Here is a 26,916-nt window from a genome sequence, read left to right as displayed (position 1 = left end):
GTGGAAGATGCCCTGAGGGCAGATGGGGGTACCCCGGGGAGGGGACGCATTAGTGCACAGTGGGGGAAGGGAAAGTGTTGTGGAGAGGAGGGGAGGGGGCAGGGGGATGGGGATTTTGAGGGGCTGGAGGGAGGGAGAGTTGGATTGATGGATGGGAGGGTAGACTGGGGGGGCAATGGATGGACGTTGTATGCAAACACTGGGTAAGCCCCGGGGTTCTACGCTGACCCCTGCAGGCAGCCGTGCAGCTCACACCTTATGCAGTGCCCCACCCGGGCAGGCACAGTTGTGGGGTGCACGTGGGCTGGGGTCTCTACCCCTGGGGAGGGGGAAGCTGCCCTGATCCCGCCCTGCCAGAGGGGACCTGGCCCCAGCAGCATGCTTCCCAGCACCTCTGCCCTGGCATGGGCTGCCCGGGGACAGGACAGATCCCGGTCCAGCCCAAAGGAGCTGCCTGCTAGAAAGCCCCGGGCACGGCGAAAGGTCAGGGGGGTGAACTATTTCCAGCCTGGAGGCTGGGCCCCACTGGGTGCCTGGCGTGTATAGATGGTGTGTGAACGGTGAGGTGCCGGGCCCCATTCTGACCCTGCTCCCCCAAAGTAAATCGGGGTCGCACCGTGTCAATCAGAGCAGGTTCCCCCAGGCCCGGCTGGCAGCTCCGTCCTGCTGGGCCCGCAGATCAGAGCCAAGGGGCTGATGGCAGGCTGAGGCGGCTCAATGACGCGATGATTCCTGCCCCTCGGCTTGAGAGCCCGGCTCTGCTCCCACCGCAGCCGATGGGAGTTCTGCCGGCGACGCCTGTCGGAGCAGAGCGGGGCCGGCACTGAGTGTGGTGCAAAAATCCCACCCCCGGGGTGTCGAGGTCGCGCTCCCCCCGAGCCTAGCGTGAGTTCGGGGGCGTCTCCTGCGGGGGCAGGGCGTGCCATGCTGGACAAACCAGACGCGCCCTTCAGCTGGGCTTTAGAAACGCCTCGCTAGCCGTGACGGACTGGGCTGGTGAATTTCAGCTGTCTCTGCGCCCGGATGGCACCGTGTCTCCATGCCAGGGCTGGGAAGGAGCCCTCTTGAACTGTACCTGCTATTGGCCCCCTCCCATGTGGGGTGCGGCGGGACAGCCTGGATGTGGGGAGCTGCCCTGTGCAGACGCTAGGCCCACTTCGGTCCCCAGCCTGGGTGAGGCAGCTTTCGGCAGGGCTGGCATAAGCGGCTCGCCCGTGTCCAGGCCCCGACAGGCCAGACTCGAGATTTTTATTGTTGCTTAATTTATTATCATTTTTAAGTCAATCGTTGAATTTTGCAGAATTGAACGTTGGGGTCTGACTCTGTTCCCAGCTGTGCCTGCGTCCCCCCCACCGCCCCACGGCGAAGGCAGCTTGGGGGACGATCGCCCCCCATTTCCCCGGCTGCCTTCCCAGCTAGCATCAGCGTGGGGGAGGGTTTTCCTTTGGCGCACCCGCACTGTCAGAGCCTGACCCTTTCCCTCCATCCCCCAGGTCAACGCCGGGAAGTCGGCCCCCCACCCCGGCAACATCTACTTTCAGAACGAAGGCTACAGCGACCTGGGAGACACAACGGTGGAGAGCTCCGGGGGCTGGGTGGCCCAGGCCACGCCGACGGGGAGGAGTGAGCCGGCACAGACCGGCAAAGCGAGCCCTCTGGCCAACTCCGTGGGGAAGGCCGACGGCTTGCCGGGAGCGCGGAGCGGGGCAGGGTTAGCGCCCGCGGAGAAGGGAAACGGTGCCGCGGCGACGCTCCCCAATGGGCAGACGCTCGACCCCTCAGGGTGTAAAGACGCCTGCCAGGAAGACCAGGCGCCACCCAGGAAGTGCAGCACCAGTGCAGAGCCCGGTGCCGAGGAGGGCACCGTGGAGACCCAGCCAGCGGGGGAGAAGGAGGAAGAGCCCCTGCCGCACGACCCTCAGCCAGGCAGCCAGGAAAAGCAGACAGAGGCTGGGGCGGGAAGCCAGGAGACGGAGGTGGGGCCGAGCAAGCCTTTGCAAGACAAGCCGCAAGCTGCTGCAGGCCAGGGGGAGGCAGGCTGGAGTGAACAGGAGCCGCTCCCCACCAGCCAAGCCCTGCCTAACTGCACCGCCAGCGAAGGGGGCTCTCCGGCCGAGGGGGCCCCGGCAACTAGCCAGCACACCGCTCCCCGCAGTGCCAGCTACACCGACGGCAGCAACACAGACGCCAGCCTCCAGCCTCCAGCCCCCAGCGGGCAGCACGAGCCCCCGCCCAAGCTGCCGGTGCTGGAGGAGGTGAGCGAGGAGACGCTGGAGGAGGACGGCCCCGATCCTGGAGCGCCCACGTCCCAAGACCCCCTGGCGCCCTTGCCCATCAGCGACGTCCGGATGCCGGTCACGTTGATGCAGCTCCTGGAGGATTCCATAGAGTGTTAACCCATCCGAGAGGGTGAGCGCCTTGGCCACACGGAGCCGAGCCCAACACAGAGACTGCGGCTGGCGACCGGAGCCAGCCCTCCTGTAATGCCTGGAGAAGGGTGGGGCACCGCCCTCCCCGTTCCACAGCTCTAGAGTAAAGCCCAGCGTCCCATACGGTACTGAGGCCCGGTGCAGAACAGGTTGGAGCTTCCTGTGTCTTTCCCCAAAGTCCCTGGCCACGGCACACCCAGTGTGGCTACAAAGGAGCCTTTGGCCTTTCTGGTTTGTAAAGAGACGTTTTTTAACGCGGGGCTGGGTGGGTGGATTGTGTGAGGCTCGCAATTCGCTGAGGGCTGCCAGCTCTCCAAGATGGTCCTGGAGTCTCCGGGAATTAAAGATTAGTCTGTTGTGTGATGAAACCTCCAGGAATACAGCCAACCAAAACTGGCACCCCCAGATTTGCCCCTTCTGTGTCCGAACCGCCTGCCCGCTCCGCAAGCGGAAAGGACAGCGCCGGCCCAGCAAACCCAGGATCTGCCTGGGAGCTGAGATGCTGTTTGTGACAGCGAAACACCGGGCTCCTTCCGCCAACGAGCTGGGCCTGTCTCTGGGCCATGTGTGTAGAGCACCTAGCACTGTGGCACTGATCCCATATACCCAGAATCCCCCAAACCCATCCCACTTCTGCCACCAGAGTCAGCAACACTCACGCTGTTCAACTGAGAGGGCTCGGGGGCAAATTCTCACCCCCAGAGGAAGCTCCCGCTTTGGTCACGTAGTTTCAGAACTTCGATTCCTTTGGCAGCAAATGGCTGAAATCGAAAGAGACAAAGACTGCGAGCTCGGCGCCCGCTAAAAGGGTGCATGCTGGTGAGGTGCCCGGGGCCAGAACTGCCGTGAACGCCTGCTGTTACCCTGTATCACTGTAAATACACCCTGCATTACACCCTGTCGACGGCTGGTTCTCTCCCATCTTCGCTTACTCGGCTATAGCCGCATCTCCTCTTAGAGTGGCCCCGGTTGGTTTAGACGGCTACAAAGGGCCGGCTTTCCCCTGCCCTCCCAAGGCTCCAAGGGGCCCGGGTCACACTGGTGGGGGGGAGAACGAACCGAACCAAATCAAGAGTGGTGGCTCGGAAGCAAGTCAGCGGATGGTGAAGGGGAGCCGGGCTGGGGGTATTTGAAGACACTGCCCCAACCCCTAAAGATTTAAGATCTAAGCTACCCCACTGGTGGGCCATGGCGGCCCCAGCCCCGCTCGGAGCCCCCCCTCCCCTAGCTGAAGCCTCAGCAGGCCTGCGTCTCTGGTGTGTATAAAACGCAGTGTCTGCCTCTGGTTTACCAATATTTTGAAATTAAACCTGTTTTGAAAAAACACAATTGGCTTTTTTTTCTCGTGTGGCACAATTAACATCATGCAGCACTGGCAGGAGCCCAGAGTTCTGCTCCTGCCTCTGCCGGGGACTTGGTGAGTGACCTTGGGCACATCCTGGCGCCCTGCCGTGCCTCGGTTTCCCCAACTGTTATGAAACAGGGATAAAAACTTTAACCCACCTTTCTAAGGTGCTGCTGTGAAAGGCACCCAGGCAAGGGGTAGATTTATTATTATTATAGCATTAGCCCAAGAAGACTTTGAAGAAAGTTCCTGGCTGGACAAAACATCTTCACCTTTAAGCAGTGAGTTGCGGTTACTACCTTGTGGGTAATTAAGGTGATGGGGTGTGGAGAGTCACCTTAATTACCCACAAGGTAGTAACCGCAACAGGAGACCTAGGGCTTCTGTGTACAGGGCAGCCCTAGAGGAATCCAAACATCTGCCAGATGAGGGCCCATGGACAGGTCCAGTCTGTTCAGAGTGTTTTGCCCATCTGCCTGGTCTGACATCCCCTCAGCTCATTTCTCAGCGAGCAAAGCATCAGAGCCACATGCCAGCAAACACCTTGCTGGGCGCCAGTGGCTGGGTAAGGCAGGTCCCAGGCACTGCCAAGGGCATTCAGCAGGGGCTGCAGGGTGCGGTCAGTCAGAGTACAATGGGTGTGTACCTCTCCACCACGGTTATAGGGGCTCTCTGCCTCAGTTTCCCTAGCTGGTCAATAGGATTGGCTCCCCAGCTGCTCTGGAAACTCCAATGCTCCTGGGGCAAATGACGGCCAGAGCAACAGGCACCCAGATGGGAGTCCAAACCTTCACCCCATGGATGTGTGGGCAGGGGCGGAGGTGAGCAGGGGCGGAGCTTCAGGTGCATGTGAGTTGGGGAAGGGGCTACTGGTGGGGGCTTCCTGGGAGAGCGGGGGATGGGCAGGATGGGGACGTGGAGTTGCGAGGGTGCCTGTGTCCATGGAGGGCTCTCCACAGGCCCCGGGGGGGTACCCTTTTGGGGAGGAGGTGGGCCAGCGCGGGAGGGATGATTGAGGCTGCACCTCAACACCTGCATCAGCTTCGCTGACCTGGCAAAGGCTCCCCTGGAATGAGAAGATGCCCCCGGCTGTGCTCCTGCTGCTGCCATGGGTGCCCTGCCTTTACCCTGTCTCTCTGGCATCAGCACCCCTGCTCACGTGCCAGGTCCTAGGTCTCCCCTCGTCCAGGGGTGAGCCCCACGGCTCTGCAATGCAGGATGGGAGCCCCCAGGCTCCAGCCCCGCTGTGTCTCCCCGGGGCTCAGAGCTCAGCACCTGGCAGAGCGGTTGCCCCTTTGGGAGCGACGCAGCCAGCAGGGATTGGCACGACAAGCGGACACAGGAGTATCTTGTTCATCAAGTCCCGGCTCTGGAGGGCATATTATGATTTTCTTTGATCTGGAACCATTTGTTTCCAATATATCTACTCGCTCCTCCGCGAGTCTCTGTTCTTCGTTAGATAAACGTCCTTGTTTTCACTCTCTCCAAACCTACACGTGGTGTGTCCAGCGGAGCGGGGAGCAGTGAATTCTGGGAGCGCCCAGCAGAGCAGAGGCTCGGGAGTGTCGTGTCCTGACGCAGGATATCGCGTCACATTACGGTGCCCCAGACTTAACCCTGCAGCTCGCAGAACACAGCATGTGGCTTCCGTACCCTTTGTGCCCTGAACTCCGGCCGTGTTTATACTAGCACTTATGTCAGCAAAACTTTTGTCGCTCAGGGGTGTGGAAAAACCAACGCCCTGAGCGCCATAAGTTTCACAGGCATAAGCGGTCATGTGAACAGCACTAAGTCGGTGGGAGATGCTCTCCTGCCGACGTAGCTGCAGCCACTCGTTGAGCTGGTTTCATTATGTCGACGGGAGAACTCTCTCCCGTCAGCATAATGCGGCTACGCGAGGGCTCTTACAGTGTCGGAAGCTTGTCAGTGTAGACGTGGCCTCAGTCTTTAATAAATGCCTGAACCTGCACCGGATAATGAGACCCAGCTGCTATACTCAAAACTCGAAAAACCCCTGGCATGGATCACGGAATAAATTCTCCATACCCACAAGAAGGAGCTGCAGTGTGCCCGTCGCTAACCTTAGGCCTGGAGAGAAGGACTTAGTTGGTTTTGGTCCTGCTTTGAGCAGGGAGTTGAACTAGATGACCTCCTGAGGTCTCTTCCAACCCTGATATTCTATGATTCTATGACTTATGGCGCCCGTGGCCAGGGGACTCAGGGAGCTGTCCTCCGGCGGCACAGACAAAGTTGCCTTGTGCCAAGGGCAAAGCGAGGCACCTCACACCCCTGGAGACCACCAGGAAGTGTCACAGTCTCCCCCGTGAGAGCGGCTGGGGCTGGAGTTCTTCATCCAGGTGTGATGGGATACACTACCCATGCTGCTTCAGTGAGGGCTGGAGTAGGCTGGGCAGGTCCAATCAGCCAATGAAGCAGCAGACGAAGGAGATAGAGGCTGGGCGAAGAGCCTTGATTAAAGGGGAGCTCACCTGAGCTGAGGTGGGCTACGCTCATGTAAACACAGGAGGCTGGCAGCAGCAAAGGCGGCTGGGAGGAAGTTTGTGGTCACCCTCTGTTTAGTAGAGAAGGAAGGAGGGAACCTAAGGGAAGAGTAGGCCCCTGGGGGCCTGGCCAGGAGGGAAGGGTGGACCCAGAAGAGAGCAGGTTGGAGAAGGGAGCCTGTGGGACACAGAGCAGGAAGCAACCCAGGGGGCAAGCAGCAAAGTTGGGGACTGAACAGACCTTGGCTGGGTGTTGTAAGGTCCCTGAGCTGGAGTACAGGGCAGGCCCGGGTTCTCCTACCTGCCCCTGGGGAAGTGACACTGGCGGGGCAGTGAGCTGGAAGACTTCCTGGGTCTGCAGGAGTGACAGGGTCAGGGCACTAGACATGAGGACTGCTGGACACCCCTTGAACAGAGGAGACTTTGAAGGACTCTTCAAAGCGGGGAGCGCTGAGCAACCTGGCCGGAGGGCTGAGTCACTGAGAGGCAGCAGCAGCTCCTGGAGGAAGAGAGGGCTGCAGACCGAGAGCGCGAGATGGCGTGTGACCGCAGGAAGGGGTGTTGACCTCACAGAGCTAATCCCCAGAATGGCCAGGCACCACCCTCACAGCATGTCAAGCAGCCCCACCCCACCATCAAGCTGTCTTCACGTTCCCAGCCGGTGTGGTAGACATCTGCTAGGTTGCCTTCAAGTGTTCCTCACAGCTAGTTTTCATTGTACTTTGGGCGTAAGCTCATTTGCCTCCAGAACAGATGATTGGCCTCTGTGGTGAAGATCTGGGACAGAGCGGGAGGGCTTTCAGATGGTTTTGCTCACTGGGATTCTGGAGCTGCCGTGGGAGCTTCAGCCTAAATTCGTGTCTGCACAGGGAAGTCTTCTTGACCGTGTTCTTTATGCTATAATTATACAGGTATCACAAACCCAAAGACAGCTTCCGTCACTTGCCTTGTGAAACTCAGTGTCCATACTGCCCTGAAATTAGTGCACAGCATTCTGGGCAGGTATCCAAGGTGGAATCTGTGGCCACTAGGCTCATTGCACAATGGGTCACATATTGCGATGAGTTAAGGGCCACCTTCTGGCATTCTGGGGCTTCTTCAAATTCTCCCCATTCCTTCCATGGGATCCCATAATCAGTCTGGTTTTCACTAGCCGGTCCCATTTTCAGCCTGTTTCAGTTTCAATACAAACGTTCAAAAATGGCTGTCAGGCCACACGGAGGAAGCCCGTCTGGGCAGCGCGATCCTGACAGTTGTTAATATAATCAAGGTGCTCCAGGTGGATGGGCGGCTTTGGAGTAGATGGGAGATTGCTGCCATCATGCTTCCAACGACGCCACATGGATACCGCTAGGGGAGGAGGATGAACCCTGGCAGCTGCTGCTGTGTGATACTTTCCTGAACCAGTGTCTCTGGGCGGAGCATGGATTATGGGCTTGGCCAACCAGCCCTACCTGGTGAGACAGAACAGATGGGTGCAATGTCTGTCCTTTTGCAGTTGAGAAAGTTAAAAGCGTCTCTGTTTTCTGGGCTCTCAAGAGGCTGCAGGACAGGGGGAGGCTGGGGTGTTACTCATGAGCGCATGCAACAGGGTTCTCCAGCGAACCTGTTTGCTTCGTCATAAGCTCCGGCATCCTTCCTTGCTTGTCCCCTTTTTTTTTGTCCGTTTGGTCCAGGCATTCCCTGGGAAACTGCTCAGAATGTTTCCGGCTCTTCACTCTCTTGTCCTGGCCCTGCTGCACGTGTACGGTCAGCATTACCGGGAGACTTGTTTTTGTAATTCTGCTGCTATTCCTTAGCTTGGATATGGCGCTGGGAAAATCCCAGAAGTGCCCCGCCTTCTGCGTGCTCTCTGCTGATCTTAACGTGCCAGCGACCGCTGGAAGGATGGAACTGAAGGCACTTCTCTGCCCAGAACATCCAGGACCACCGGGAAGCAGGTGGCTATTGTGGATTTGGGGTCTGTACACTTGCCACAAGCTAGAGTTGCAAACCGTTGCGCTTGGGCTTGTGCCAGCATTGAAACAGACATTTGATCAATATGACCCCCAGAGCAGCGGTGAGTGCCCAGTAACCAGACAGTCCAATCCAGACATGAAACAATGCAGTGTGGGATAGCAGTGGGAGGACTGCTTGACGCCGTATAGTGAATTCCAAATGGGGACACATGCCCATGAGGCTGATGGTGGCATATCTCATTCCATAAGAGTTACGCTGCTTCCAAAGTGGTTTAATTATACGAGGATAAGATGCAAGGTAAAGTGGGGAAATGTCCCTTGTGTGGGGAGGGCAAAGCAGGTTATGCTGGAAAAACTAAAGTGCCACTAGAAACCTTCCCATGTCGAAAAGATCTTAAATCTCCTTATAAACATCCCAGAGATCCTCCCCGCAAAGCCAGTGTACACTGGGCCTAACATTCCTGACATTTTCTAAGAGACCAATCCAGGAGGAAAAACGCCTCACAAAAACCTTTCAGCCCTTCATTACACACCAGCCAAAAAGTAAAAGCCCAGCTTTTAACAAGCCCTTTGCTGGTCACCTCTAAGCAAGCACCAAGCCAGGGGTGGGTGGATGGGGGCTCCATTGTCAGCACCTGGTGCCTCTGCATGGGCAGGTGGTGAGTTCGAGTCCCATGCTGTGCTCAGATCCACAGATGATATTGCATGCAGTATCAGAGGAGGTGCTGGCTCGAGCCCCCACCAGTAACCTGGGACAATTACACACCACCCCGGGTGCCTCTGAGAGGCAGTACTTCCTATCTCGCAGAGCCTGCGTGTAGGAAAGCCACTTTTCATGGAAGGAGGGAAGTCATCCGAAGTTAATGAGGGAAAATGCCACAAGCAGGATTCATAATCATAAACCTGTGAGCAGGACAGCGTGTGGGGGGCAGTCACCTGCTTCTCTACTGTGACCTCTGCAGGTCAGTCTCTTGAGGTTTGTGCCCAGCTCTTAGTAACTTTCAGCTCTCAGCGATTGTCATCTCCTAATGGGGGAATTTCAGAAACGCTGTCCCACAACAGGTGATTTCCGCTCTAGTGAGCACTTAATCAAACAAAGGACTCCTACTGGAGCCTACTTAGCTCTGTCTTTGAACAGTGGGGAGGGACAGGTTAAACCATGCTGGGGGCAGAGGCTCTGAGAGAGAGCCCACACCTCCTGGGTCCTCAATCAGGACAGGCAAAGCCCAGTTCTGCTGCCCTTTACTCATACACTAAAGATAGCAACATTGATAACAACTGTGACTCTCTGTGCCTCAAAGCAACACCCTGGCACCCCCATGTTCACCACTACCATGTAATTACGATATGTTTTGTACAAAGTATGCCTTGTAAAGTATCATTCTAAAAGTCTGGATTTGTTGAACATTAATACCCTGTTAGATTGTATGTGCTATCATTGTATGGGAAGTTATGAAGTTTTGCTATGTGTGTGTTACTGAAATATGTTCTGAAATTGGAAACACCCACGACCAGCCTTTCAGGTACAACAATGAAGAAGCTAGACAGTGCTAATGACCCCATTAAAGGGAATCCACATGCCCAAAGACTATCTCAGGAATTGTTTACAATGGAGGCTTCCCAGAGGGAGCACGTAGGCAATGGAGGATGCTTGACCGGGGTGGGGGGACCCTCCATCATGAGCAAAGATCTTTCCAGAAAGCTGGAAGAAACTATAAAAGAGGGGAAGTGACACCATCACTTGGCCTCACTCCCCCTACAACACAGTACCCAAAAACATCAAAGGAACAAAGACTGAACTGGGGAAGGAGGTCCCAGGCAGGAAAGAAGAAAGTCCACCAACACTTTCATGTTGGAGTGTGCTTTGGTCCCAAACTAGCCACTGTGCTATACAGGAGGCCTGTGATATCCGGGGTGGTGGCGGTGGGGGGTCAGATTAGATGAGCTAATGGTTTCTTCTGGCCTTAAAGTCTAGAAATCTCTGAAAACCTGAGTGTGGCACATTGAGCAGCCTCTGATGTTTTCATGAGTGGCCTGCCTGATCCACAGAGCGAGCAGTCAGTGAGTGGGGTGATACAGGGCGAGCAGCTCAAACATGCAAACGGGCTGACCAGGGGCAGGACATGAGCCCTGCAGGGCAGGGGTGGGGGTGGCAGTGACATCACAAGGGCCTTTTGCAGCCCCTCAGCTGATTGGTCAAAGGAGTTTGGGAGGCGGTGACCTCACAGAGAGTCCATGACAATGGCCAGGCAGGACAGGCTGCAGGGCAGGGGTGACCTCAGAGACCCCCGGGGCTTTGCTGCCACGAGTCTCCTTCCCGAGGTCTCCCCTTGAGGACTGAGGGAGAATTCAGGTTCAGGTACGTGAGCGCGAGGAGGAGCCTCTTCGGAGTTTCCCCCTTTCCCACTGCTAATTTAGCTAGAAAACGGTTTGGAACCTGTTCATCCTGAGCCATCTGGTGCCGGCCAAATTCTGGGCACGGGAAACTCTAGGTTAAGGGGGGAGAATTTTTTCCCCACCTAGGCCTTTGTCCCTTAGAGTCACTGAGGACATTGCAGTTTGTATCGCTTCTGTTTTCCCTTTTCCCTGCTTCCCTCCCTCCACTGGTGAGGAGGGGGCTGCTCTCCAGCCCTTGTTGTGGGGGGCCCTCACAAAGCGATGGGACAGGAAGAGTGCTCGGACCGTGATCCCCACTGGGGATCTGGGTCGTCCTTTGGGCCAGGTGGTGAGAATCCTCAGCCTTCTGCCCCACAGAGTTTCAACGCTGATTGGCTGAGCTGGGGGCTAAAGCTGGACTCTTTCTACTCCATCAGTTTACCTGACACCTTAGAGAGTCAAACATGCTGTAGGTCTCCTCCTGCAGCAACAGAACGAGCCTGTTCCCAAGAGCCCTTCCTTGCCGCTGAGTCCTGATGGCCTTTGATCAGGGCCAGGTGCCTGATAGACAATCATGTGCCCTACATGGGCTCTTTGCTTTTAAATTAACTTCCCATACGTAGCCTGGGCCCAGATTCCCCTTAAAGGGACCCGCAACCCCTTGACACCTCTGCACTGACATTCGTTTGTCTACATGGAGCTATTTATCTAGGTTTCTCAGTTGGTGCCCATCACCATAGTATCTGAGGGCCAAGTATCCGAGTGTCATTTGTCCTGTGCAGAGGCAATCTCTGTTCCCCCTTAACGAGAGACTGACTGTTTTGTTCTAATTCAATATAAAGGTGCATGAGCGATAGTGAGCAGGGGCTTGTTTACACTAAAATGTTGTACTGCCTGATCACTACTAGTATAATTAAAACACTACAATCTCCCTAGTATGGACACAGACATATCAGTATAAAGGGGCTTTATACCAGTGTAGTGAGGGGAATAAGCTACATCGGTATAATGCACTTTTATGAGGATATAACTGTGTGCAGCTAGAAGCTGTGCTGGGACAACTATTAAGGTAGATCTAAATAAATGCATCCCTACCCAAAATAGTTACATAAGTACAAAGAACTGTGTGCAGACCAGGCCTGTAAACGTTAGGAAACACCAGAATGAAGGCTGCTTGTACAACCTTAGCAGAGTGTCGGTGTGCATATGTATTATGATACAGACTCACCTGTGTGGCCTTGGGGTCAATTCCCTCCCCCTCTCTGCATCAGTTTCCTCCAAACTACCAGGGGAAGTGGTGGTTTCTCCATCTCTTGACGTCTTCTAATGAAGACTAGATGCCTTTCCGGGGTGTGCTTTGGTCCCAAACTAGCCACTGTGCTATACAGGAGGCCTGTGATATCCGGGGTGGTGGCGGTGGGGCTCAGATTAGATGAGCTAATGGTTTCTTCTGGCCTTAAAGTCTAGAAATCTCTGAAAACCTGAGTGTGGCACATTGAGCAGCCTCTGATGTTTTCATGAGTGGCCTGCCTGATCCCCAGAGCGAGCAGTCAGTGTGTGGGGGTGATACAGGGCGAGCAGCTCAAACATCCAAACGGGCTGACCAGGGGCAGGACATGAGCCCTGCAGGGCAGGGGTGGGGGTGGCAGTGACATCACAAGGGCCTTTTGCAGCCCCTCAGCTGATTGGTCAAAGGAGTTTGGGAGGTGGTGACCTCACAGAGAGTCCATGACAATGGCCAGGCAGGACAGGCTGCAGGGCAGGGGTGACCTCAGAGACCCCCGGGGCTTTGCTGCCACGAGTCTCCTTCCCGAGGTCTCCCCTTGAGGACTGAGGGAGAATTCAGGTTCAGGTACGTGAGCGCGAGGAGGAGCCTCTTCGGAGTTTCCCCCTTTCCCACTGCTAATTTAGCTAGAAAACGGTTTGGAACCTGTTCATCCTGAGCCATCTGGTGCCGGCCAAATTCTGGGCACGGGAAACTCTAGGTTAAGGGGGGAGAATTTTTTCCCCACCTAGGCCTTTGTCCCTTAGAGTCACTGAGGACATTGCAGTTTGTATCGCTTCTGTTTTCCCTTTTCCCTGCTTCCCTCCCTCCACTGGTGAGGAGGGGGCTGCTCTCCCGCCCTTGTTGTGGGGGGCCCTCACAAAGCGATGGGACAGGAAGAGTGCTCGGACCGTGATCCCCACTGGGGATCTGGGTCGTCCTTTGGGCCAGGTGGTGAGAATCCTCAGCCTTCTGCCCCGCAGAGTTTCAACGCTGATTGGCTGAGCTGGGGGCTAAAGCTGGACTCTTTCTACTCCATCAGTTTACCTGACACCTTAGAGAGTCAAACATGCTGTAGGTCTCCTCCTGCAGCAACAGAACGAGCCTGTTCCCAAGAGCCCTTCCTTGCCGCTGAGTCCTGATGGCCTTTGATCAGGGCCAGGTGCCTGATAGACAATCATGTGCCCTACATGGGCTCTTTGCTTTTAAATTAACTTCCCATACGTAGCCTGGGCCCAGATTCCCCTTAAAGGGACCCGCAACCCCTTGACACCTCTGCACTGACATTCGTTTGTCTACATGGAGCTATTTATCTAGGTTTCTCAGTTGGTGCCCATCACCATAGTATCTGAGGGCCAAGTATCCGAGTGTCATTTGTCCTGTGCAGAGGCAATCTCTGTTCCCCCTTAACGAGAGACTGACTGTTTTGTTCTAATTCAATATAAAGGTGCATGAGCGATAGTGAGCAGGGGCTTGTTTACACTAAAATGTTGTACTGCCTGATCACTACTAGTATAATTAAAACACTACAATCTCCCTAGTATGGACACAGACATATCAGTATAAAGGGGCTTTATACCAGTGTAGTGAGGGGAATAAGCTACATCGGTATAATGCACTTTTATGAGGATATAACTGTGTGCAGCTAGAAGCTGTGCTGGGACAACTATTAAGGTAGATCTAAATAAATGCATCCCTACCCAAAATAGTTACATAAGTACAAAGAACTGTGTGCAGACCAGGCCTGTAAACGTTAGGAAACACCAGAATGAAGGCTGCTTGTACAACCTTAGCAGAGTGTCGGTGTGCATATGTATTATGATACAGACTCACCTGTGTGGCCTTGGGGTCAATTCCCTCCCCCTCTCTGCATCAGTTTCCTCCAAACTACCAGGGGAAGTGGTGGTTTCTCCATCTCTTGACGTCTTCTAATGAAGACTAGATGCCTTTCCGGGGTGTGCTTTGGTCCCAAACTAGCCACTGTGCTATACAGGAGGCCTGTGATATCCGGGGTGGTGGCGGTGGGGCTCAGATTAGATGAGCTAATGGTTTCTTCTGGCCTTAAAGTCTAGAAATCTCTGAAAACCTGAGTGTGGCACATTGAGCAGCCTCTGATGTTTTCATGAGTGGCCTGCCTGATCCCCAGAGCGAGCAGTCAGTGAGTGGGGGTGATACAGGGCGAGCAGCTCAAACATGCAAACGGGCTGACCAGGGGCAGGACATGAGCCCTGCAGGGCAGGGGTGGGGGTGGCAGTGACATCACAAGGGCCTTTTGCAGCCCCTCAGCTGATTGGTCAAAGGAGGTTGGGAGGCGGTGACCTCACAGAGAGTCCATGACAATGGCCAGGCAGGACAGGCTGCAGGGCAGGGGTGACCTCAGAGACCCCCGGGGCTTTGCTGCCACGAGTCTCCTTCCCGAGGTCTCCCCTTGAGGACTGAGGGAGAATTCAGGTTCAGGTACGTGAGCGCGAGGAGGAGCCTCTTCGGAGTTTCCCCCTTTCCCACTGCTAATTTAGCTAGAAAACGGTTTGGAGCCTGTTCATCCTGAGCCATCTGGTGCCGGCCAAATTCTGGGCACGGGAAACTCTAGGTTAAGGGGGGAGAATTTTTTCCCCACCTAGGCCTTTGTCCCTTAGAGTCACTGAGGACATTGCGATTTGTATCGCTTCTGTTTTCCCTTTTCCCTGCTTCCTTCCCTCCACTGGCGAGGAGGGGGCTGCTCTCCAGCCCTCGTTGTGGGAGGCCCTCACAAAGCGATGGGACAGGAAGAGTGCTCGGACCGTGATCCCCACTGGGGATCCGGGCCATCCTTTGGGCCAGGTGGTGAGAACTTTCGGCTCCCACCCCTCAGAGTCTCAACGCTGATTGCCTGAGCTGGAGGTCTAGTGACAGAGAGGAAATTCAGGACTTTGTTCTCTTTTAAGACCCAGCAAATAAGCCATAACCAATCATCTGCTTGATGGATTGTGTTGCTCCTCTCCATTAATTGTCTCTGAGCCATTCCTGGTTCTCTCTAACGTTCTAGTTCCTCTAAAACATTTGCTGAATCATTACTATGAACAGTGGTTGGTCTGTAGCTCATTTGAGATCACTTTATTCTGATCATTTAGTGTATGAAATTCAAGATTGATGGTTAGTTTGAAAGTCAGGGACTCCTGGGTCCTATTCCTAACTCTGCCCCGGACCGGCTTTGTGACGTAAGACAAGTCGCTGTATCTTTTTCAGCCTTAGTTTCCCTGCTCTGTCAATTAGGACAACAATCCTCTCATACCTAGCTTGCGGCCGGGGGGAGGTTGAGGAGGTGTGATCCATTTGAGAGTATCACTAATAGCAGTGTATAATATGTGGCGTCCTATCATGTTGAGTCTTGGCAGATTGTGATGTAATGCAATAGAACCCCGTTTATCCGACCCTCCATTATCCGGCTCTCCATATTAACCGAACAATCAGCACACCGCAGTCCAGAAGCAGGCGATTTCTCCTGTGAGGGCTGGATGGTGCTGCAGCCTTGCACTTTCCCATTCTCCAGCTTATCCGAACTTTTGATTATTTGATCTGGCCCCGGTCCCAATTAGATGTGATAAACGGGGTTCTGCTGTATAATAGCTGAAATATTCTATTCTATTTGTACTTTATTATATTTAAATCATTAAGAGGAGCAGCTACTTAGCCCAGACTGAAGCATCTTCTCTAGTTTTCGAGATCAAAGGGTCTCCTCTTTGTGTGCGATGAGACAGTGTAACCGTATGTGACAAGCAGGAGATGCAACACAACAACAGCAGCAGCTCAGGAGTTGTCAGTGCAGCAATAAGAACAGCAGCAACGCCTCGTCCAACAAATAGCGACCCTCTGTGATGGGGTGAACTCGCCCCGTACTGAACAGGGAAGGGTTAACGCCGCACTGTGGAAGCCATGCCCCTCACCTGTTGGGGCAAATTCCTAAAGTTTGTGTTTGTTTTGTTTCTATCATTATGACTCATTGTACTGGTATGGAATCCATTTTGTGACCCAACATGGAGGATTTGGTCATGTGACTGGAAGGGCAGTTGGAGTGTTTCCCGCCCTGTTTAACAGTCAGTGGTGGCACCAGCGGTAAACAAGGACCAGTTTGGACCGGATTTACTGGGGGATTCTACGGGACTTCCCAAAGGGGCTTGGAGCCAGAGAATCTGTCTAAGGCCGACAGTTACCTCAGTTGGGGGCTGCTCATCCGAGAGGCAGGGGCACGGGTGCTGCTTCCACAGGGCGTCGAGACTCCGGACCAATTGTCACCCACGGCCATTACCATCTCCCACAGTCACCATCCGTCATCGTTAGCCGCCCGTGAGCGCCCAGCTGCCACTTCTGCGTCACGAGGAGCTGGAGAGAAGGACAAGCTAGCGCGGGATCACCTCAGCGTTCCTCTCCCGAGGCTCTGTACGAGCCAAAGGATCAAGGTCCCGGGCAGCCCTCAGAAGGGTGATCTTGTAGGTTATACTTACCTTATACTCTTGGGCCTTGGCTTCAGGCCACACATTCACTGAGTTACTGTCCCTGTAAAGCAAATAAGAGTCAGTTCATGTTCATGCATCTTCCCATTCCCATTTGTGTACCTCGGTTTCCCCTAACTCAACACACCTTGTTTGGTTTATAGACGTCTGCTTCCATTGGCATTATTCCATCATAGGGAGGGAAGGGAGGTTACACAATAGCAGGTGGCTGCCAACCCGATGACAGATGCTGTAGAAGATTGTGAGCTCAGGTATAGTTAGGGGGCTCCCTGCTGCCTTTCCGATTTTTTTATTTCTTGTACCTAACAAGTGGTGACCGCAGTAGGACTTCTGAGATTGGTTGTTGCCATCCGGAAGTCCATTTCATTTGGTTTTCATTGGTACAGTGACCAGCATGGCCCAACGGCTCGGGGCGGGATCGCTGGGGGTTTGGTCCCGGCACTAAGGGCAAGAAGGCTCAGAGCCTACGGCTTGCTGGCTTGGATAGGGAAACCTGCTAACACGTGTTTCTTTCCTCCCTCGGTTTAATTTTTGCCGAGAGATAGTTTTTGTCTCGAGAATGGCCGGATCGGGTCCAGGCGCTCGAGAAGTCATTCCACTCGGAGTGACTAGGGGACGGCTTGGCCTCCCCAGGAGTCAAATGGCTTGGCTGCCTTTTAGTAAGGGGCTAGTTCAGCAACCATGAACACTTGACTGAACAGGAGAGGTTTACAGAGCATGGCTGCTGCAAGGCACAGCAACACAGGGGCATCCGTGTCGTTCGCTGTCGCCGAGGGCATTCTGGAAAACCCTCAGGCAGGCCAGCGAAGGCGGAGACCAACCTCTGTAATCTTCCTTTATTTTTGTCTCTGCGGGACAAGTTTTATGGACGGCGGAGGTAAGGCCCTTAGGATTTTTCCTCGAGATGGACCGTGACTTCTCACTGAAAGGATGGGAGTTGGAGTCAAAAAAACTTCCTAAGACTTTGCAGTTGATTTATGTGGCAAGGGTAGAAAGGGTAGAAGGAAGGGGTATTATTTGGCCCTGATGCCCTGGCTACCTTTATCACTCTATGGGAACACTACAGCCTATGTAAGAAACAGCCGAAGAAGGCAGAAAGGCGTAGTGCTTTGTTGTACGGCTTAGCGTTGGCTAGCCAGGAATTGCACAGGGCGGTAACTAAACTGAAAGCTGAGATCACCTCTCTCCAGACCGGGAGGGAGGAAATTAAACAGCAGTTAGACCAAGTGGTTTTAAATAACGCTGAAAAAACAAGGACTGCTGCATTAACTAATCAGATCTTCAAAAAGAACAGGAGGACTTGTGGCACCTTAGAGACGAACAAATTTATTAGAGCATAAGCTTTTGTGAGCTACAGCTCACTTCATCAGATGCATACAGTGGAAAATACAAGAGGAAAATATATATATACACAGAGAACATGAAACGATGGGTGTTACCATACAGACTCTAACAAGAGTGATCAGGAAAGGTGAGCTATTACCAGCAGGAGAGCAGGGTGGGGGGGAACCTTTTGTAGTGATAATCAAGGTGGGCCATTTCCAGCACTTTACAAGAACAGTAGGAGGGGAAATAAACAAGGAGAAAGAGTTTTACTTTGTGTAATGACACATCCACTCCCAGTCTTTATTCAAGCCTAAGTTAATTGTGTCCAGTTTGCAAATTAATTCCAATTCAGCAGTCTCTAGTTGGAGTCTGTCTCTGAAGTCTTTTTGTCGAAGAATTGCCACTTTTAGGTCTGTAATTGAGTGACCAAAGAGATTGAAGTGTTCTCCGACTGGTTTTTGAATGTTACAATTCTTGACGTCTGATTTGTGTCCATTTATTCTTTTACGTAGAGACTGTCCAGTTTGACCAATGTACATGGCAGAGGGGCATTGCTGGCACATGATGGCATAGATCATATTGGTAGATGCGCAGGTGAACGAGCCTCTGATAGAGTGGCTGATGTGATTAGGCCCTGTGATGGTGTCCCCTGAATAGATATGTGGACACAGTTGGCAACGGGCTTCGTTGCAAGGATAGATTCTTGGGTTAGTGGTTCTGTTGTGTGGTGTGTGGTTGCTGGTGAGTATTTGCTTCAGGTTGGGGGGCTGTCTGTAAGCAAGGACTGGCCTGTCTCCCAAGATCTGTGAGAGTGATGGGTCATAGAATCATAGAATCATAGAATATCAGGGTTGGAAGGGACCTCAGGAGGTCATCTAGTCCAACCCCCTGCTCAAAGCAGGACCAATCCCCAACTAAATCATCCCAGCCAGGGCTTTGTCAAGCCTGACCTTAAAAACTTCTAAGGAAGGAGATTCTACCACTTCCCTAAGTAACGCATTCCAGTGTTTCACCACCCTCCTAGTGAAAAAGTTTTCCTAATATCCAACCTAAACCTCCCCCACTGCAACAAGAGATCATTACTCCTTGTCCTGTCCTCTTCTACCACTGAGAATAGTCTAGAACCATCCTCTTTGGAACCACCTCTCAGGTAGTTGAAAGCAGCTATCAAATCCCCCCTCATTCTTCTCTTCTGCAGACTAAACAATCCCAGTTCCCTCAGCCTCTCCTCATAAGTCATGTGTTCCAGACCCCTAATCATTTTTGTTGCCCTTCGCTGGACTCTCTCCAATTTATCCACATCCTTCTTGTAGTGTGGGGCCCAAAACTGGACACAGTACTCCAGATGAGTCCTCACCAATGTTGAATAGAGGGGGACAATCACATCCCTCGATCTGCTCGCTATGCCCCTACTTATACATCCCAAAATGCCATTAGCGTTCTTGGCAACAAGGGCACACTGCTGACTCATATCCAGCTTCTCGTCCACTGTCACCTCTAGGTCCTTTTTCGCAGAACTGCTGCCTAGCCATTCGGTCCCTAGTCTGTAGCTGTGCATTGGGTCATCCTTCAGGATAGGTTGTAGATCCTTGATGATGCGCTGGAGAGGTTTTAGTTGGGGGCTTAAGGTGATGGCTAGTGGCGTTCTGTTATTTTCTTTGTTGGGCCTGTCCTGTAATAGGTAACTTCTGGGTACTCTTCTGGCTCTGTCAATCTGTTTCTTCACTTCAGGAGGTGGGTATTGTAGTTGTAAGAATGCTTGATAGAGATCTTGTAGGTGTTTGTTTCTTTCTGAGGGGCTGCAGCAAACGCGGCTGTATCATACAGCTTGGCCGTAGACGATGGATCGTGTGGTGTGGTCTGGATGAAAGCTGGAGGCATGTAGGTAAGTATAGTGGTCAGTAGGTTTCCGGTATAGGATAGTGTTTATGTGACCATCGCTTATTAGCACCGTAGTGTCCCGGAAGTGGATCTCTTGTGTGAACTGGTCCAGGTTGAAGTTGAAGGTGGGATGGAAATTGTTGAAATCATGGTGGAATTCCTCAAGGGCTTCTTTGCCATGAGTCCAGATGATGAAAATGTCATCAATGTAGTGCAAGTAGAGTAGGGGCATTAGGGGACGGGAGCTGAGGAAGCATTGTTCTAAGTCAGCCATAAAAATGTTGGCATACTGTGGGGCCATGTGGGTACCCATAGCAGTGCCGCTGATTTGAAGGTATACATTGTCCCCAAATGTGAAATAGTTATGGGTGAGGACAAAGTCACAAAGTTCAGCCACCAGGTTTGCCATGACATTATTGGGGATACTGTTCCTGATGGCTTGTAGTCCATCTTTGTGTGGGATGTTGGTGTAGAGGGCTTCTACATCCATAGTGGCCAGGATGGTGTTTTCAGGAAGATCACTGATGGATTGTAGTTTCCTCAGGAAGTCAGTGGTGTCTCGAAGATAGCTGGGAGTGCTGGTAGCGTAGTTCCTGAGGAGGGAGTCTACATAGCCAGACAATCCTGCTGTCAGGGTGCCAATGCCTGAGATGATGGGGCATCCAGGATTTCCAGGACAGGTCCAACAAAGAAAATAACAGAACGCCACTAGCCATCACCTTCAGCCCCCAACTCAAACCTCTCCAATGCATCATCAAGGATCTACAGACTATCCTGAAGGACGACCCATAACTCTCACAGATCTTGGGAGACAGGCCAGTCCTTGCTCACAGACAGCCCCCCAACCTGAAGCAAATACTCACCAGCAAGCACACAACACACAACAGAACCACTAACCCAGGAACCTATCCTTGCAACAAAGCCTGTTGCCAACTGTGTCCACATATCTATTCAGGGGACACCATCATAGGGCCTAATCACATCAGCCACACTATCAGAGGCTCGTTCACCTGCGCATCTACCAATGTGATCTATGCCATCATGTGCCAGCAATGCCCTTCTGCCATGTACATTGGTCAAACTGGACAGTCTCTACGTAAAAGAATAAATGGACACAAATCAGACGTCAAGAATTGTAACATTCAAAAACCAGTTGGAGAACACTTCAATCTCTTTGGTCACTCAATTACAGACCTAAAAGTGGCAATTCTTCGACAAAAAGACTTCAGAGACAGACTCCAACTAGAGACTGCTGAATTGGAATTAATTTGCAAACTGGACACAATTAACTTAGGCTTGAATAAAGACTGGGAGTGGATGTGTCATTACACAAAGTAAAACTTTTTCTCCTTGTTTATTTCCCCTCCTACTGTTCTTGTAAAGTGCTGGAAATGGCCCACCTTGATTATCACTACAAAAGGTTTCTTTCCCCCCCCTCCTGCTGGTAATAGCTCACCTTTCCTGATCACTCTTTATAGATTCATAGATTCATAGATATTTAGGCCAGAAGGGACCATTATGATCATCTAGTCTGACCTCCTGCACAATGCAGGCCACAGAATTTCAGAGTCTGTATGGTAACACCCATCATTTCATGTTCTCTGTGTATATACATATCTTCCTCTTGTATTTTCCACAGTATGCATCTGATGAAGTGAGCTGTAGCTCACGAAAGCTTATGCTCAAATAAATTTGTTAGTCTCTAAGGTGCCACAAGTCCTCCTGTTCTTTTTGTGGATACGGACTAATTCATAGCTGCTACTCTGAAACCTAATCAGATCTTGCAGCTGGAATCACAAGTGGCACAGGCTCACAGACAGGCCACTACAGCAGACAACGCTGCAGAAATCCATAGCCTGGAACTTAAGGAAACCCAAGCAGACATTAGAAGGCTGATGCAAGAGGTCAGAGAAAATGCTGCTCAAAAAGCAGATCATAGGGAATGCAAAAGAACTACAGAAGAGCTACAGCTGGAGCTGAGCTCCTGTAGAGGTCTACATAGTGCCAGACACCAGGATCCCCTGAAACAAGGAGGGGAGCTGGGAATTTACTAAAGAAATGGAAGAAGGGGAAGCTGTTTATCCCCCTCAGTATACCCCTTGTGCTGCCAAGGAGCGGGCACACTCGGTAAAACCTACTGCACCATGGATGGAAGAAGCCCCTCCAATGGTCCCGATTGTGACTTCAGTCACCAGGTATCATGGTCAGAGTGACCAACCCCCCATGGTAAAAGAGAGGGATAAAGTTCTGACACCAGAACAAGCGCGGGCGTTAGGCAGACAGCTTGTGAAATGTAACAAGGAGTCAGTACTAGAATGTCTCACCCATGTGTCTATTACACCCCGCTTAACTCACGATGATTTTATAACATTATTAAGGGAGTGTATGTCCGCTGAGGATTTCCACAATATACCATGTGATATTATATTGACTACTGCTGAAGATCAGTGAGAGGTATTGCGTGGTGTTTATACTATGTTCCATCCTAATGTGAATATTATTGGGCAAGCGTACACAGAGAGGCAGAATAATGGGGAAAAGCCCGAGCGATACTTTATGCACAAGAAGCTTCTATTCTGGCTTGCAGGGTGTTACCAAATTTGCCCGTTACTTTGGGGTATGCTCATTTATTAGGAAAAAGAACGAGGAGTACTTGTGGCATCTTAGAGACTAACAAATTTATTTGAGCATAAGCTTTCGTGGGCTAAAACCCACTTCATCAGATGTATGCAGTGGAAAATACAGTAGGAAGATATACATAGATATATATACTCAGAGAATGTGAAACAAGGGGTGTTACCATACACACTATAACAAGAGTGATCAATTAAGGTGAGCTATTATCAGCAGGAGAGAAAATCCCCCTGTAGTGACAATCAGGATGGCCCACCTCCAACAGCCAACAAGAAGGTGTGAGCGACAGTGGGAGCCGGGAGGGGGGGGAAGGGAATGAGCATGGGGAAATAGTTTTATTTTCCCCCCGTGCTATCGCACTACTTCTCCCTTCTGCAAGTCCCCTCCCAATGGAGCTAGCCAGCGTGTGCACACACACACACACATTAACAGAGCAAATCTGAGTGGACCAGGTCAATCAGCACTTTCAAGCTGCCCCCCCTTATATGCCCCTGGGCTCAGCGGACATGCTGGCACGGCTGTGAGCCCCGGGTGCAGCCGTTGTTACCGCAGGTTCACACTGCAGTGCGGACATGCTGGCACGGCTGTGAGCCCCGGGTGCAGCCGTTGTTACCGCAGGTTCACACTGCAGTGCGGACATGCTGGCACGGCTGTGAGCCCCGGGTGCAGCCGTAGTTACCGCAGGTTCACACTGCAGTGCGGACATGCTGGCACGGCTGTGAGCCCCGGGTGCAGCCGTAGTTACCGCAGGTTCACACTGCAGTGCGGACATGCTGGCACGGCTGTGAGCCCCGGGTGCAGCCGTTGTTACCGCAGGTTCACACTGCAGTGCGGACATGCTGGCACGGCTGTGAGCCCAGGTGCAGCCGTAGTTACCGCAGGTTCACACTGCAGTGCGGACATGCTGGCACGGCTGTGAGCCCCGGGTGCAGCCGTTGTTACCGCAGGTTCACACTGCAGTGCGGACATGCTGGCACGGCTGTGAGCCCAGGTGCAGCCGTTGTTACCGCAGGTTCACACTGCAGTGCGGACATGCTGGCACGGCTGTGAGCCCAGGTGCAGCCGTAGTTACCGCAGGTTCACACTGCAGTGCGGACATGCTGGCACGGCTGTGAGCCCCGGGTGCAGCCGTTGTTACCGCAGGTTCACACTGCAGTGTGGACATGCTGGCACGGCTGTGAGCCCTGGACTCAGCGGACATGTTGGTGGACTGGTCGAAGGAGCACTTTCGAGCTGCCACCCTTATATGCCACAGCTTCAGCACGTCCCTCTCCCTGCTTTCACGTCACAATTGTTCTGGTCGTAACCCACTTGATGAGCAAACCCCACAGTATTTTGGGGCGCTGCAGGGATCTTTAGCTTAGGTAAAAGAAGTGTTGCTGCAGAGAAAATGGGGGAAGCTAAAAACACAGAGTAAAGTGCAGAGAGAGAGAGGGAAGCAACCAGCTTAACCGTAAAAGTTATTTATTGAATAATAGTGATAACTACACAAGGAGAGCCTAAACCAACATAACAGTTACATTATTACAGGTTACAAAAATCATATATAAAGAACTATACCTGCCTGAGGTAGAAAAGAAAACAGAGAGCAAGAGAGAGAGATCTCACCCACTCAAGGAGGCTTGAACTGGTCGGGGTTCCCAGGAGATGGTGGTAGCTCAGGGTCCTGAGTGCTGGAGACAGGCAGAACCCCCAGCACGATCAGGCAGGAGAAGATGAAATCCCAGTGGAACTGATTCAGAGTTTGGATCCAGGCATCAGAACACTTACTGGAGCGTGAGTAGGGGTTTTTGTAGGGAAAATACAGTGGTTCAAGGGAGAACACTAGATTTGTTTATGTGTAAACTGATGACTCAAGGGTTTTCTTAAATTGGTTAATCTCTAAGGTGCCACAAGTACTCCTTTTCCTTTTACAATAGGAGCTGATCACTCATGGCTATGGGTGGTGTTTCTTCCAGGGAGCTCACAATGCAACTAGGTTGCTTCAGTATTTTGGATATCAGTCAAGGATTCATTACTAGAATTGGTCTGATATCTGCTGAGCTGGGTGTGTGCAGGCATAGGTTCATTAACATCTGGAGCAGAGATCCCCCAGGATGCAGTGCTTCCCTGCTTTTCTGGTCCCAGAGTTCAGTGCGGTTCTTGCCTTGGAATCTCTATTTTCCATTCTGTATGCTGATGGAGATGCCTCCCAGTCCCATCTTTGATTCCAGGAGGTCCCGGAAACGCCCTGACCGCCTGTGACGTTATTGACATGAAGTGTGACCGTATAGAGATCATTGTTGCAACCAAGGTCCTGTAGTTGCACCAAATCTGGTACAAAGGAGGTCAAGTGGGATGTCCATGGGAGGGTTATGATTTGCTGGTTATGATGATACTATCTGTATGCATGTATCATTATTGTATTTAAAGTTATAAGTATTGGCTCTCTGCTGTCTGTAGTTCAAACTTGTCCTATGCTTCTGGGTGACACTCCAGACTCCACCTCTGCACTGGCATCGAGGGAAACCCTGATTTACTCAGAAATTCCTTTATTAAATCCAAAGGCCAAATGGGACTTACAGAATTTCTCTAACCATGCCTGGAAAGCCTAACTAATAAGTAAGCCCCTTCGTTTTCCATTTAAACTGATTTTTACTGGAAATTGCCCAGGTTTTACAAAAGCATCATTCCATTTTTTCTGATTTTCACCCTATTTTTGTAATATTCAAATATATAAAAAATAACTTGTTGTATTAGGAAAATACAGTCCATTCCATGAGATATCTGTATTACGAGAATACATTAGTCTGTGTGTGTGCAAAGCTGCCTGTGGAAATAAGGCTATGTATTAGTCTAGAAGATACACACACTAAACAAACAGGCACACAGGCAAGCGCTGAAGTGACTGCGCATCTGAATGTACTGATGAATCTCATGCCCACCATGTAAACATTTCAAGCTGTTAGCAGATAACAGTTTAAAGATTTGACACACACTAAAATGGGAAGAAAACAAAAATCTGTATCAGAATATGGATCAGAACACAAGGAAGTATTCAAAAGTTTAAACAAAAACAAAAACAGGAAAAAAGGATGGAGTTGAGTGTATGTCCTGCAAATGGTGGGGCCCAATTATTAAATGTAAATAGTTATAGGCTCATAGTTCTAAGTCTACAACAGTAAACTGTTTATTCAAATGAAAAGTTTTGCTTGGGGATTACAGATGTATTGTGTTCTTAAGCTCTGAGAGGGCGTTCTATTTTAGTTCTGCAGCAAACCACCCTGATGAACGGAATTCAAAGCATTAATCTACTGAATACTTTCCCCCCCGTCTTTCCATCCACCAAAATAAACCCCAATATTTACCCAGAAAAATTCTTTATAGATTTTTTGCACTATTTTCATCTGTTCTTGTTGTTGTGGTAAAACACACTGGTAAATTCCCAGAAAAACTTAAATAAAATAAAAACTGAAAATGAAGGGCCCTATTAATAAGCAATTTATTACAGCCAAACAGTAACAAAACATTGGTAAGCTCTTGATCAAGATACTTACAAATGGGCTCAACCCAGAGATGCTTAGACCCGTATTGATCGGCCCCAACGTGATCAGGTATTAGCAATAAACCTTTTAAGAGTTTCCCTTTAACAAACAAACAATGTTGCCAGTTACTGACTTCAGCTAAAAAACGATTGGCGACAGTTCACCCTGATTTCCAGTCTTAATCCAGATAAGATTCATAACCTCCTTTCTCCCCAAGGCCTTTCCTCATCTCTTTCCCTCCTTCCTCCTGACCAGCTGCTTTTTTGTTGCACCTGGATTCATATAGGAGAAAAACAGTGCTTAATTTGTGCCAGGGCTGAGCCCCGGCGCCTCTGGGCCTGGCAGGTCAGAGCCCGGCACCTCTGGGCCTGGCAGGTCAGAGCCCCGGCGCCTCTGGGCTTGGCAGGTCAGAGCCCCGGCACCTCTGGGCCCGGCAGGTCAGAGCCCGGCACCTCTGGGCCTGGCAGGTCAGAGCCCCGGCGCCTCTGGGCCCGGCAGGTCAGAGCCCGGCACCTCTGGGCCCGGCAGGTCAGAGCCCGGCACCTCTGGGCCTGGCAGGTCAGAGCTCCGGCGCCTCTGGGCCCGGCAGGTCAGAGCCCCGGCGCCTCTGGGTTTGGCAGGTCAGAACCCCGGCGCCTCTGGGCCCGGCAGGTCAGAGCCCCGGCGCCTCTGGGCCCGGCAGGTCAGAGCCCCGGCACCTCTGGGCCTGGCAGGTCAGAGCCCCGGCGCCTCTGGGCCCGGCAGGTCAGAGCCCCGACGCCTCTGGGCTTGGCAGCTCAGAGCCCCGGCGCCTCTGGGCCCGGCAGGTCAGAGCCCCGGCGCCTCTGGGCCCGGCAGTTCAGAGCCCCGGCGCCTCTGGGCTCGCTGCATCAGTTATGAATGTAAAAAAATTGCTTCAGCCCCAGCATCTCTTTCATTACAAATTAAGCGCTGGAAATAACTCCGATGGGTGGGGTGGGAAGGTCCATGTTGGCTCCTTTTAAGAGAGATTCTTCTTATCTTGTTGAAAACCATCTGCAGTCACCTCTGTCGGTCAGAGGCCTTTTTAGAAACCTCCCCTCATTTAGTTAGTTATTCTTTGAACCAGACATCCTCTGTACTTTGTTCCTTCTGGCCTTATAGCTCCTTATTTTCAAGGCCTTCCTTCTGCTTGCTACTCACCGGTTTTCTTTAACACACACGCACACA

The sequence above is a fragment of the Lepidochelys kempii genome, chromosome 1 (genome assembly GCF_965140265.1).
Source record: "Lepidochelys kempii isolate rLepKem1 chromosome 1, rLepKem1.hap2, whole genome shotgun sequence".
Lineage (NCBI taxonomy): Eukaryota > Metazoa > Chordata > Testudines > Cheloniidae > Lepidochelys > Lepidochelys kempii.
The sequence above is the reverse complement of the archived record's forward strand: the minus strand, read 5'-3'. Positions refer to the sequence as shown.